The sequence below is a fragment of the Zosterops lateralis genome (genome assembly GCF_965231275.1).
Source record: "Zosterops lateralis genome assembly, chromosome: 9".
NCBI classification, from domain to species: Eukaryota; Metazoa; Chordata; class Aves; order Passeriformes; family Zosteropidae; genus Zosterops; species Zosterops lateralis.
The window spans coordinates 20,049,121-20,062,416 of NC_139769.1; the positions used below are offsets into that span (position 1 = coordinate 20,049,121).

The 13,296-nt window shown below is 38.4% G+C and overlaps 1 long non-coding RNA gene across 1 annotated transcript in view; it reads right to left on the minus strand.

Moving 5' to 3' along the window:
• Positions 1-3,140: 3,140 nt before the first annotated feature.
• LOC310912992 overlaps positions 3,141-13,296 on the minus strand; it is an 80,305-nt gene continuing 70,149 nt past the window's right edge. The window contains exon 3 of the long non-coding RNA XR_014590755.1: positions 3,141-3,263. This is a non-coding gene — a long non-coding RNA (uncharacterized lncRNA). The remainder of the gene's footprint in view (positions 3,264-13,296) is intronic.

The window sequence follows — 13,296 nt, forward strand, 5'->3', positions numbered from 1 at the left end:
TTGTTAAACTGTCAATTTTAGCAATTATTTTGCCTCATCTTGAGACTTCTGTCTTTTCCTTCTGTCTCCAGTTTTAGATTGTACCTGTAGCTCACACATTGTAGCCACAGGTTTTCAGCTCTGGTACTTGAACAAGAATTTGCCTTTGAGATAAAAATGAAACACACTAAAACTGACAATTTCTGAGTCAGCCCAACTTTTTTCTGTATCCTAAGGGGAGAATTTCAAAGGAGCAGCCATACCCCTGCTTCTACAATTCTAACAATCATTTTCTAAGGAGGATAACATTATCCTATCTGCCATTCACCATTTATAGCAAATCTAAAGTGAAGAAAGGCAAGCAAAAGCAATTAAAGAATGTCTATTTTTTCTTCCAAAGAATTAAAGTCTATTCTTACAAGACTTATATAATCATGCTCTAGTTGCACTTGACTCCAAGTATTCGATTCCCTAAGAATTTAGGAACAGTGCTGCTGCCTATACATTTTCTTCAGGGGACTATAATGGGAAATGTGAAATCCAGTCTGTTGGAGGAAGGCCTGCAGAATGCTCTCATTGCTAGGATTAAGGAGCAGAATCAAGGAAAGGAGTAGAATTACTGTCATTACTCTCTTCTGAGCACATCACAGCCTAATTTACCGTCCAGTTCCACAAAAGGGTTCAGAATTATCTATTCCAGGGTTGAAGTACTGTTTCCCTTTGGTGAGTGGAGACAAAATCATACCAGTCTTGTCAATCTTCTCTATTTTCCTCTGTTGGCTGCTCCCTTCTCAAAGACCTGGGTGGAGGCATTGCTCCTTCAGCTCCTTCTCTGTGCAGGGGTTGCTGCCTCTCTCAGCCTCTGACTGAGAACATCCCATTCACCACCAGGCACAAGAAAACACTGCCAAGCACAGCAGCAAAGGGAAATGGTGCCATTTGACTTTTGGAGAATGTTCAGAAAGGTAATATAAACACACAGGAGATCAACTATACAGAAGCTCAGTGGGTACATGACAGCTGCCCACAAACACTTGAAGGAAATAAGCACTACTTTAGTGAAGGTATTATTTAGCATAAGCATTGGGAAAGCAATGCAAACACTGGATAACTGAGCTATTTTAACTTGTAGGGTCAGTTCCTGTATAAACATTAAAACATTTGCAATAAAGCCATAATTTTAGGAGGGTAGTTTGGAGAGCTATTTGACTATAACAGAAAAACACCCAGAGACTGAATTGGTTTGGAATCAAGTGTATTTACAAGTTATTTTCCACCACTTACAATCCTTTTTTTTTTTTTTTTTTTTTTTTCCCTCTGTAAATGTAAAGAGCCACGTGGTCATTTTAAACCTATGTTGGTCAAGGTGTTTTCAGGCAAAAACTTAATGCAAATAATACATGATTTTTAGCTCCCTTGAACTAGTATCGGTTCACTGAGATGTGTTTAGACAATGCAAAAATGGAATGCAAATGCAGAGAGCTTTGAAAGGAAGGGTCAGTGAACAGTGATGACAGAACTAGCTTTCCGAATTTGCTTGGGAAAAATGTTTCATTTCTTTCTAGCATTTGAAGGTGTGGGGGTGCTGAAATGGTATCATAGGTTTCTTAGTTGTAGGTTTGATGTGATTTGGACTTTAACCCTAGCCGGGTAAAGTTCCTGTCTTGGATTGTGCTTATCAGAGGTTGATAAGAGTTGCCAAGACAACTCTAATCCTCTGCCCTGGGTTTCGATCATCCTATTGTATTTTCCCCCATCCCATTGTATTTCTCCCCCACATGTCCACCATCCCCCAGACCCCAAAACCTTCAGGAGAGGTGTCTGACAGTGATTGGTGGGTCTCCTAGGACTCCATCCCAAATTCACCTGATTTGTTAATGTTGTGTATTGCATTTTGACCTTACCCACCTGGCCTTGTTTCATTGGTCTGGTAACTTGTGTCCACCCCTGAGATTCTGGGGGAAGAAAAACCCCCTGCAAGACAGGCCGGGGGTCACTCCCCAGAGGCACAGGCCTGGAACCAGGGGCTGCCCCTGAGTTACCCGAATAAAATCTTTCTCCCTGAGCCTGGAGTGTCCCCTCTTTCGAACCACGGCCGAGACAGCTAAGGCAAAAGCACTGCGGAGCCAAAGACCCACGCAAAGGTACTGTTGGACGTATCAGAGCTAGCAGGGTGGCCCAGCTGACGCTGAGCTGACCTGAGAGACAGATACGCGAAGCAACATGAAGGAAAGCAGTATCTGTGTTTTTCACTGAAGCCACTGGTAATCATAGGAAATAAAACTATACCTGCTCTTCTGGGGTAGTCAGAAAATAGATGTGAATCAACACCTGGCTGGTTTGGTTATGGCGTCTCCAAGGCAGGGCGTCTGTTGAATGCCCTTTCCTGCAGCAAATCCTTTGGCTACTGGGAGAAGGAAAACACTGAGATTATAAATATATTCCTAAGAAACCTCTCCATCATCGTTTTACTGTTGGGTCAATATCCATGATTAAAGTAACCTTTGGACAGTATCTCTATTATTTATTTTTATGGCTTAGCCAGCTATTTCTGAATAAAAAAGACAGTCAAAGTTATGGATGATGTTGACAGAGCAGCAAAACTTCAAAGATCAAAAGATGTTTCTATTTGGAACTTTCACAAGTCCTTTAAATCTGTGTTTACCAGTTCAGTTTCCCATACACCAGCATCTATTTCTTCTGAATTGATAAAATTCTCATTTTACAAACTGAAAATTTCAGGAAAATTTTCTATACAGACATAAAAATCAAATTTATAGAACAACGAACTCAGCGTAGAAATGATGAACATTCAGTATGTCTGTATATCCTTCATGAGCAACAGTGATTTTTTGTTTCATTTGGTTTAACATTGCAGCACCTGCAGCTTGTTTTGGCTCTATAGAACCAAAAATTCCATTTGCAAAGAGTTCTCCTTTTACTTTTGGACATATTTGTGCAAATACTGCTACTAAACATTTATTTTAAAATTTCAACTCAATGTGCTTTTTTATTCTATACTTTAAAAAAATCTAGTCTCTGTCATCACTACCTCTCCCACCTTTTTGACCCCTCTTCTTCTATGGTTTCTGTCCACTAACCAGTCTTCTCTTTCATTTCTCCTTTCTCTTCCTTCTCTCAATATTGCCTTACCTGTTTATGACACTTGTTGGCCTCTTCTTTTTTCCTTTTCTGCCCATCTCTAGTCACCATCACTTTAAGGAGAAGCCTTGTGTCCAGAGGCCATCCCTTGGGCAACCTCAGCCTTGTGATGGAGCACAGACCTTAGAGGGGCAGATGGAATGTGAATGTAAGCAATGGATGTTGTTTTTCTTCCCGAGCTAGAATGGGGACACTGTGAATGATCAGTCAGAGAGTGGTGGAGAAGGGGTCCAGGACATCAGAGAAGACAGAGTTGGAGAAACTAATTCTAGTCCAGAACTGAGGTAGAAGGGATGGCATTAGAAGGAAAGAAATACTGTGTCCTAATGGTTGTGGACAGCTATGAAAACTAGATATCAAAGTGCTTTCTGGGATATTATCCTGGATGTGAGTCATTACCTGGACAATGGCAGACATCTCCCTTTTTCAGCCATCTCACTGCTAAAATGTTTATCATTATTAGATGACTGGACAGCATCTACACTGAAACAAATAGCAAAGCCACTCTAATGATTTCAGGATATTTAATACTCTCCACTCATTTCTTAAGTGCCCATAAGGACCATTAGGTCATGAGTCACAGAGGGTAAACACCAACAGTAAACGTAAGCTTATAAAAAAGTGACTCATCATGTAATTTTATGCATATGAAATACAAGAAAACACTTCAACCATCATCTATTGTAGCAGGGAAAAATGTAGGGAAAGGTTTACTGAAAGAGAACAATTTATACAGAAACAAAGGTAACGTGTTTGAGCACATTAGGCCTCTCCATTATGCATTTCCTGTGATTTTAGCTTGTTCCTATAAGCAGTTACATGGTCAGATACAAAGTGTTCTTTGCAGCGCTGTCACCGAATGAGATGTCTCATCTGCTTATCTTGTCTGTGTGTTTTATTTTAAGCAAGCGCTCACAAAAGTAACTTGCATTAAATTACCCAGATGTAATGTTTTGCAAACAGCCAGTGAAAATTATGATGAGTGTTCCTAGTTAGCTGATCATCAAGCCATAATAATTTTAGGATAATTCAAGCTATGGATATTATGGAAAAGTAAGGAAGTGTTAGAGAAGTGTTAGTGCCAGGATTTTCTGTTGCTTTTTATTATTTTTTTTAACTATATGATGCAGTCAGACAAGAAAGGCAGAAGAGGTTTGTTTTACACTTAACCTCTGTTCACTTGTACTAAGCAAATACAGATTTCTCAAAGCTCAGAACAGAAATCCTGGTTTGAACTGAACTTTTCATCACCAAATGGGATTTTCAGTAGTGAAGAACAATTTGTTTTTGTCAGCTTTGACCCCACTTGTCTTCATCAGGTTACTTTTCTGAAAGAAGTCTTCAATGACTACCTTAAAGAAAGAGATGATGTACTGATCTAAATGGCTCTGAGTGGTATTCTCAGAAGTCACACTGCTTTCCTGAAAAAGGCTAATGAAGAAAGACCATCTCCTCTTCTATGACACTCCAGTGGCTGACAATATATTATTAAAAATCTTCTATCTTCAATGATACAACTGAGCAGAAAAAAGAGATACACAGACTCATAACAACCTACGTAATACTGCATGTTTCCAGATATAATTATGTTAAAAAAATAATTCTACTGTGGCAATTGCTAGCCAATATAAAAGACATTAAAACTGCTTAATTTAAAGACCACTTTGGAGGTCTTTCAATCCATTTTAAAACGAGCACTGTTCAAAACCATTATGAAATATGGACATTCCAATAACACTTCTCCTGTTTTGATACCTGGGGCAATTTAAGAAGGTCTTGATTTTACGGGTTCTACAAGATTAAGTTCTCTGTTTATACGTGAACCATGGCAATTCCAATTTGTGTTTCACAGACACTGCCCTCAAAGCCTTCCTTAAGATTTTAGCTCTGGAGTAATTATGCTTCATAATACATTTGGGCCCTCAAGTTGGAACGAGGTTGGCATGGCAGATTAGCACATACTGGATTAATTTCATGAATGCAATGAAATTTTTCTGCTCTGGTGTAAAATGACGAAAATTTCCAGTGATGATGAATTTAGAATTTTAATAGGCTGCAATTAATCTTTTGTACATTTTTTTCTCCCTCTAAATCTAACATATCTACCTTCCATGCTAATTACAAGATTGGCTGTAACTGTGTAATTTGTCATGCAAAACAACAGCTTCTGGACATCCTCTTATACAGAAGTGAAGGAATTGAGTTTGGGCTATGTTTGGTGCCAGGGAATGTCGATATATAATAAATGATATTTAAGGGCTTTTCCTTTTGCTTTAAATATTGTCTCAAAAGACATGAAGCTAAAGTAGGAGAGGCATTGTGAAAGTTCAGTCCTGCCCCTACTGCCTTGTCTCTCAAGCTTTTTGAGTACTACTACCTGCACAGAGCCACATTATAATAAGTGCCAAATATAAGACTCAGTATGACACGAGTGTTTGTGTAACTGCGGGCCCAAGTTTCTTTTGACCAGCTTGAACAGATAACCTTTTTGCAGTGCTACCTTTGTATTTAAAGGGATCTTTTTGGTATAAAAAGTCATTCTAAAAAAGCTGAATAGAAACAAAGCACTGATTGTTTCTTAAAAAATAGAATGTGCAGAATTGTAACCACAACGAGAGATGTATATCGGGTATCAGAATTTCATTAGTTCAAACACTAACCTCATTAAAAACCTCATTAAAAGGGAAATATTAAATATTATTGCCATCTCTGGCAGTAACTAATAATCACAGAATCCATTTAGGAATCCACCTAGAGTTTGCACAGAGGTGGGAAGAAGCAGCATGAGAAGAGATGGATCAAAGGCTGGACAGAATTCCTGCCTGGGCTCTGCAGATACCTGAGAGAAGACAAGAACTGTGGAAGCTCAGCACATTTCTTTTGGGCTCTGACTGTCAGCCAGGGAGAGCAGCTAAATCTGAATCTCACCCAAAGCTCATGATAAACAAACAAGCAAACAAAGAAGCAAACAAATAAATAAAGTGTTTTCCTCGAGGCCTGCTGTGGATGTCAGGGGAGAAGCAAAGAGCTTCTGGGTACGTGGAGCAAACAAGGATCCAGAACTAAAGGAACATTTTTTCCTCAGGGACAAGTAACACCAGATATGTATTTTGAGGTATCTCAGACATAATTTTGAGGAGTTTGAGGCAGCTGCAGCCTCTTCTACTTTCAAATAAAACTGTGACACCCAATGGCTCTAAAATTTCAGCTCCTCAGTTTTTTGCAGGACAGTTCAAAAAGGAGACTAAGAATTGAGTTACAACTCTACAACTCTGTCATGTCAGGGTTTTGCTTGGTTTATTTTCTTTTTCTTTTACAATGAAATGTGTTTGAGATTTTTCCCCCAGTATTATATTTTAATTAAAATGAAGTATTTAATGTGAAATTCAGTATTTTCTACCTACGCATAAGAATTTTAAATAAAACATGAAGTTCTAAAATTAGGTGTAGACATGTGGACAGGCTTGTCCTTTTAAAATGTTTTATTTATTTCCCCGTCAGTAGTCTGACTGAGTAGGAATCAACTTTTTCACCTGATATTCCTTATCCAAATTGACTGAATGCAGAGGAATCCTGAACACAGAAACATTTTCTGGGGCAGCACACTGACTTTTTCTGACTGTCCTAATTTACTCCCAGCAAATGAGGGGAGCCAAATGATCATGCAGGCCCAGGCCTGGTTTAGTAACCAGGCAAAGTAGTTGAAAATTGCAACAGGACCAGAACAAAAGGGTTTCCTGGCTGTTTATGCACATCTAATTTCTGTCTAGATGCAATACAGAAATGAAATTAATTTCAAAACCAGCTTCTTAAGAGGGATTATTTTCAGGGGAAGAGGACCTATTTTTTTCAGTCCTATATGAATGTCTATGGTTTGTTTTTTCCTCTTTAAAAAACAGAGCCTTCGTATGAGGTGCTTTCTATAGTGATTCAATCAATATTAAAAAAGAAATAAAAATAGGTTTATCAAACCTTCAGGAATAATCTCCTGGATTTTTTAAGATAGCTTTCTGTTTCCTTTCAAGCTTTCTTGCATCATTTGATAATGATGGTGTTTTGCCACTTGGCTCAAGTTAAGGTTTAGTACCACAGTTCCTAATACAAACCTGGGCAAGATCACAAAGACCACCAGATTGTTTTGGACCAGATCCCATTCTGCAGCTGGGAGAGGCTCTGTGTTCTGGCATTCACTGATTGATGAGAAGTTAACATGTAAAGTCTTTCATGCTGGACACTGTAAATGGCAGTGGAAATCCTGAAACCATATTTACCACATGACAGTCTATTATGGCAAGTGTTAATTACCATGCTTAGTCTGAGCTGCTGTGCTGAAATGACACCACAAGGTGGGCATGTGGAAACTGCATATCTCGAGGAATCTTTGTACACAATAGAAGCAACCTTAGTATTTAGTGAAGGTTCTGATGATTTATTTTTCTCACTACATGCTAATTAACTACCTGTATTAAAGGACTTCTTTCTATTTTATTTTTACCCATGACACCCTAAATACCATATCAGACTGAACCTCAGCTTTGGGAAGGAGGGAGTAGATGAAAGGAAGGAGAGAAAAAAAAGAGGAGTAGACATGAAATTCCTTTTCATTAGGAGACCTTCCATTCCTTCTAACATTGATAAGATGAAATTCTGACTAGTGGTCGTGGTCATTGTCATGAACTAAACCACAAGAAGTTTCACCTCAACATGAGGAAGAACTTCTTTTCTCTGAGGGTGGCAGAGCACTGGAACAGCTGCCCAGGGAGGTCATGGAGTCTCCCTCTCTGGAGACATTCCAATTCTACCTGGACATATTCCTGTGTCACCTGCTCCAGGTGACCCTGCCTGGGCAGGGGGTTGGGCTGGATGATCTCCAGAGGTCCCTCCAACCCCAGCAATTCTGTGATTCTGTGAAAAGATGTCTGCAGGACTGCTCACATCTGAAAGTTTCAAAACTTACAATGGTTGATAAGGAACAGGAAAAACATCACAAATATACATCCATGAATGTATATTTGGGCACAAGTGTGACCAAATCCTACAGTGACAGTGCTGAAGAGGAAGGTTTGCCATCTTTGATGTAGGAGCCCAGCCACTGGCAGTTCTCTGATAGCTTTTTAAAGCCGGATTAACAAACTTTAAAAAACTTCAAACCTGTCCACTCCATTACAGAAAATATCATTTTTCAGTTGTAACCAGTGAAAAAATAGGCTCTGCAATGAAATAGCTCAGAGACCTCTTCGTTTGCATAGTGAGGCATCCTTTGAAGATTCCTTTACTCTTTTTGCCTTTGATTAAGGCCCAGATCTAACACTCACTCTCCCAAGGTCTATTTGTGAGAGCAAGTGGCCTCTGTATCTTGAGAAAAACTTCAGAAGTGGCTTCTTGGAAAGTGCCCCAGCAAAGTAAGTCATGACAAAAGACAGCTAAAAATATAGTGTAAGATTTTCTTAAATTAATCTCTGATCATCTCAGAAAAGACTGGGTAGAAGATGGTTTATTGTGAGTCTCTGAACATCTTTAATCTAATATCTCTTCTAATTTTTTCAGTTGTACTCCTATTTATTTAGCTAGCTGATGGAAAAAAAAAAAAAAAAGAAAAAAAAGAAAGAAAAAAAAAAAGGAAAGAAAAAAAGAAAAGTAGCCTTGTATCTGTGATTTTGTCTCCTATCTAACAGGTAAAATCCCAGCCTGGTTGCAGCTGGTGTTGCCCTCTCACATCCCACTGCTCTTGTGTACAACAGATCAGACACAATCTTCACTACAGCTCACATACCAAGAGAAACAGAGTTAGCACCACTAGTAGGACTGAATTAATCACTTGTACTGGGAAAAAAATTCCATCTTTCCACATTCCTGGTTTTATTTTTTGGATATTTTTCTTGGCTGATATTTATATCACCACAGCTGGCAGAGCTCAAACCTGCTGTAGTTCCAGCTAGGTCTCAGAGCTCTCCATGCAAGAAATCAATAAAACTGATTAATGAAAAGCATCATTCATCAAACCCAGCTCTTGGATACAGCACTGCAGTTGATAAAATAACTTAGTTGTCTTATCCTTTAGCTAACTGCCTCATGTGTGGCACAGGGCAATTAATTGATTGTTTGCCAGTACTCACATTTGTCATATGTTTTTTAACTAGTAACAAGATATTCTGATGAGATCCACTTGAATGTTTTAATTATAATGAAAACATTATGCTGTAAAAATAAGAATCAATTCTGGCAAAGAGTAAATCTATAAACAATATTGTCAGTTATTTTTGGTGAACAATACAACATTAAGTAAAATTTAAAATCTGGTGACAAGGAACAATAATACACATGGACAAAGGTAATAAAAGCCTAAAATAATATCATGTTCAGTTAGTTATATTACTCTTTGACCATTAAAATGTTAACATGATGATAATCAATCTTAAATCAATTACCGTGTAATTGCTGAGTCAATAGAAGTGCAGTTAAATATTGATAAGTCTCTAAAAGCTCTATCAGGACATATTGACAACTGGAGAAATGAATGCAGGCCTGTGCAAAAGGAAAGCTTGACTTGCATTGCTTTGATGGAGAGCAGCACAAGGCTGAGTTTACATTCTTATTACCAGTTAGACGTGGCGATCGATACTGGCTGCCTCTGCCCTGTCAGCATGGAGCAGTGAAGTTGTGTCAGTGTTATTTCCACTATTTTCATCTTTACAACAGTGTGAAGATGACCAGCTAATATCCTGGGTAGTAGAGGACAAAGCACTTAACAGTCCAAAGGAAAAAAAAAAAAGATCAAGTGATATGAGAAAAAGCCTATTTATGTCCAGAAGGGTCACTGCTGTTTCTGCTTAGCATTCTCTGGTGGTTGCTAAGGTAGTCAGAGTAGCCTGCAGGAACACTCACTGGAGTGGCTGTTCTTATAAATTATGAATTAAGAGTCCCTTTATTTTGAAGGATATAAGCAAAATAGCTCCAAAGATTTACACCATCTTTTGCAAAATTACAGAGACAAGACACATTTTAATAAGACCCAGCTTTTTTTTATGATGCTGTTTATCAAAGAAATCACCAGTTTTGTTCCTTAAAATGGAATAGTCATCCCTATCATCCTGTTCTTCAGTTTATGAAAACTTTCTTTGTTTCTACAATACTGAGCTACTTGTGTTCCATTTGTTTGATGAAGTCATTATGTTGAAGCAAATACCCTTTACTATTTCTTTTGTATCTATGAGTGGATGAACAATCGGTATCTAGACACTAATATTCTTTGAATGAAACATGCTCAATTTTATCTGTAGCCAGAAGCAAAATATAAAGGAACAGAGAACAAAACTATTTGGCTTAGGATTTGGGTCAGATAAGATACAGTATTATAGTAAGCTCCTGTAGCAGTAGCTGGTAAGGTTAAGTCAGGAGTGCCATTATAACTTTCTGTTTCTTTCATTCAGATAACTTTTTGAAATATTCTCCTTCTCTGGTGATATTTTCCTGCTTTGTGGCTGCTCAGGGGCAAATGGTTTTTAGCAGGTTTCAGCTAAAACTGTTTAGCCATTTCCCTTTACTGAAAGAATAATTTTCACTTCCCTCTTAACCCCTTAGTATATATTAAGGCAACGTTTTGTTCTTGAAGCAACAGCTGAGTGAACCTTTCAGGCCAGCCTTCAGGGCTCATTTTCTACTTGCCCTTTCAGGCTGGCAGCCAGACACAAAATATGTGAGGACCATCTTCCTCCATCTGTTGCAATCAGTAGCAGACATCACCTTCAAGGGTTCAGCCATGCCACAGAACATGAGAAGCTGGAAAGCAGGGAGTTCAATTCAGGAGTTTCTGACAAAAAAAAATCTGTGTCATACACATGACTTCCATGGTATGACTTTTAAACCCCACTGCTGGAAATTTGCACTAGAATTCCAACCATTTTACGTATTTTGCCAGCTGAGGAGTAGCCTCCTAAAAGCCCCACAGTATTTTCCAGGCTTTCACAACTCCTCAAGTTCCACCACACCATCGGGGCTCAAATTTTCCTCTTGTCTCAGGAACCTCAAACACTTACATTTGTCTCAGGAACACAAAGAGGCTTGTGGTTTTGCTTAGTATTGTATTGTTCAGCAAATAAAGGATGAATGGCCCTCAGTAACAGTGGCCCTTTGGCTTCATGAGGCTTAGATGACATTGGACAAGATATGCACCTTAGAACAATCTGGTGCAAGTAACTAAATTGAAGTTTGTTGCTCAATGAATAACAAAATATGTCTTTATAGCCCATTTACATTGCTGAATTTGCTGCTAATAGGGGAAAGAGAGAAGCATTTATAGGTTCGGTTTTATTTTCATCACTTATTTCTTCTGCAAACTTCAAGAATCAGAAAGTCCATATTTGCCTAGATGGTTGGTGGTTCTGAGAGTGGAACAACAGATATCCTCAGCCGGAAAAAAACCCTTAACTGATGAACATTCTGAGGCCAAGATACAGCACACCCTTATAGAGATATGAAAGAGATTTTGGTTACTGTTAAATTGATGTAACTACCCAATTGCAACACAATGTGGAGAGTGGCTGCTTAAAATTCAGGAGTGCAAACTGTGTGGATGCAAAGTGAGCTACGGCTCAGATAGGCAGAGCAACCAAACTTCCACAGCTGTGGATCAACACTTTCTGTGCTGTTTTGTCTCTGCAGAATTAGCAAAAACATACATCTGTACAACCAAGACACCAGTGTCTTATTTAGATTCAGAATGTGAATGGGGTTATTTTCTAGCAGGAATAGACTCTCTCTATCAATCATTGCCATTGATGAAAAAGTCACTTTCATGGGGAAGAATGTTACACTTTCTAACAGGCAGAAATTTTTTTAAATGTCAAAGACTTTTGATAAGTCTGTTAAAAAATTCACTGTTTGACTAGAGACTGGTTTTATCAATTGTTTGGACATGTTATACGATAAGTTATTATGCTTTAGGAATCATTTGGAAAAATGAAACAATAAATTTTAGATTAACATCTCTGCTAATGAGATCCCCATTTTAATTAAAGCTCTTTAGCAGATGAAACAGATAGGAGTTCAATAGTCTCCAGCTTTTCCACTTTTCCATTTACAACAAAGCACGCTCTTCTTAAAAAAGTGAAATCTAGACATAATGTACTTATTCAGATATTGCAGCAAGTAGCAATTAAGACAAATAGTATCTTTAAAATTGTGCTGAATTCAGCCTCCAAAAGAGATACAAATTATATTTACAGATTAAAAATAAGATTTTATGTGCTTAGTAAAGATGACAAGCCAGTCTTAGGGTGAGCTGTGGGGCAGGGGTGCCAGGCCTCCCATGCCAATCCTGGTGGGCTCCAAAGGGCTGGGCCTGATGGCAGCACAGTGCACACACAGGGACACAATGGCTGTACTCACTCAGATCTCCCCCCTGTCTACATTCCCCAGGTAAATTCCTTCAAATGCAGCCACAGTCAGAGCCCACACTAAGTCAGTATGAAGATTCAATTTGGTTTTTAAAATTAGGTGTCAAGGCTAACCCTCACATGGCATGTTGTATAAAGATCACATCAGGATCACAAAATGTTGTCTGATGCTCAACTCCTCAAAATAGGCCTGAACTGAAGCGCTCACTAATGCTGCTTTTAGTGTGAAGAGAGAGAAGTAAAGATACCCCACACATTTTAATAAGTCCAGATAACTGATAACAGCAAAGTACCCATGAAACAGATCAATTTGACATGGAATTTTTAGTGTTAGTCTCAAATAAAAAGTATGAATTATCCCTCAGCCTTTTCTATTTCCCAGTGGACACTTTGACAAGGAGGGCTATGGAGTTGCTCATGCTCTCTAAATTCCCCATGTCTACCTGTTCTAAAAAATTGAAAACCCTATATATTTAACCTCATTTGGAAAAATAATAAAAACTATAGTTCAGAGTCTGAGACTATTTAAATAGCAAGCTAATTACCTCTGAGGAGAGAAGTGGTTATTTTCTTATATAACCACTGAAGAGATCACCTACAAATCTGCCTTTGTCACTCACTCCTCATTAACATAAGCTTCACATATTGAAAAAGTGGATTTTAAAATGTAGGTTTTAATACATTCTTACGATTAATATATGCCATATATAATTTGGGATATGCAGCTTAGCCACATTACAATTAGAACAGACCAACCATC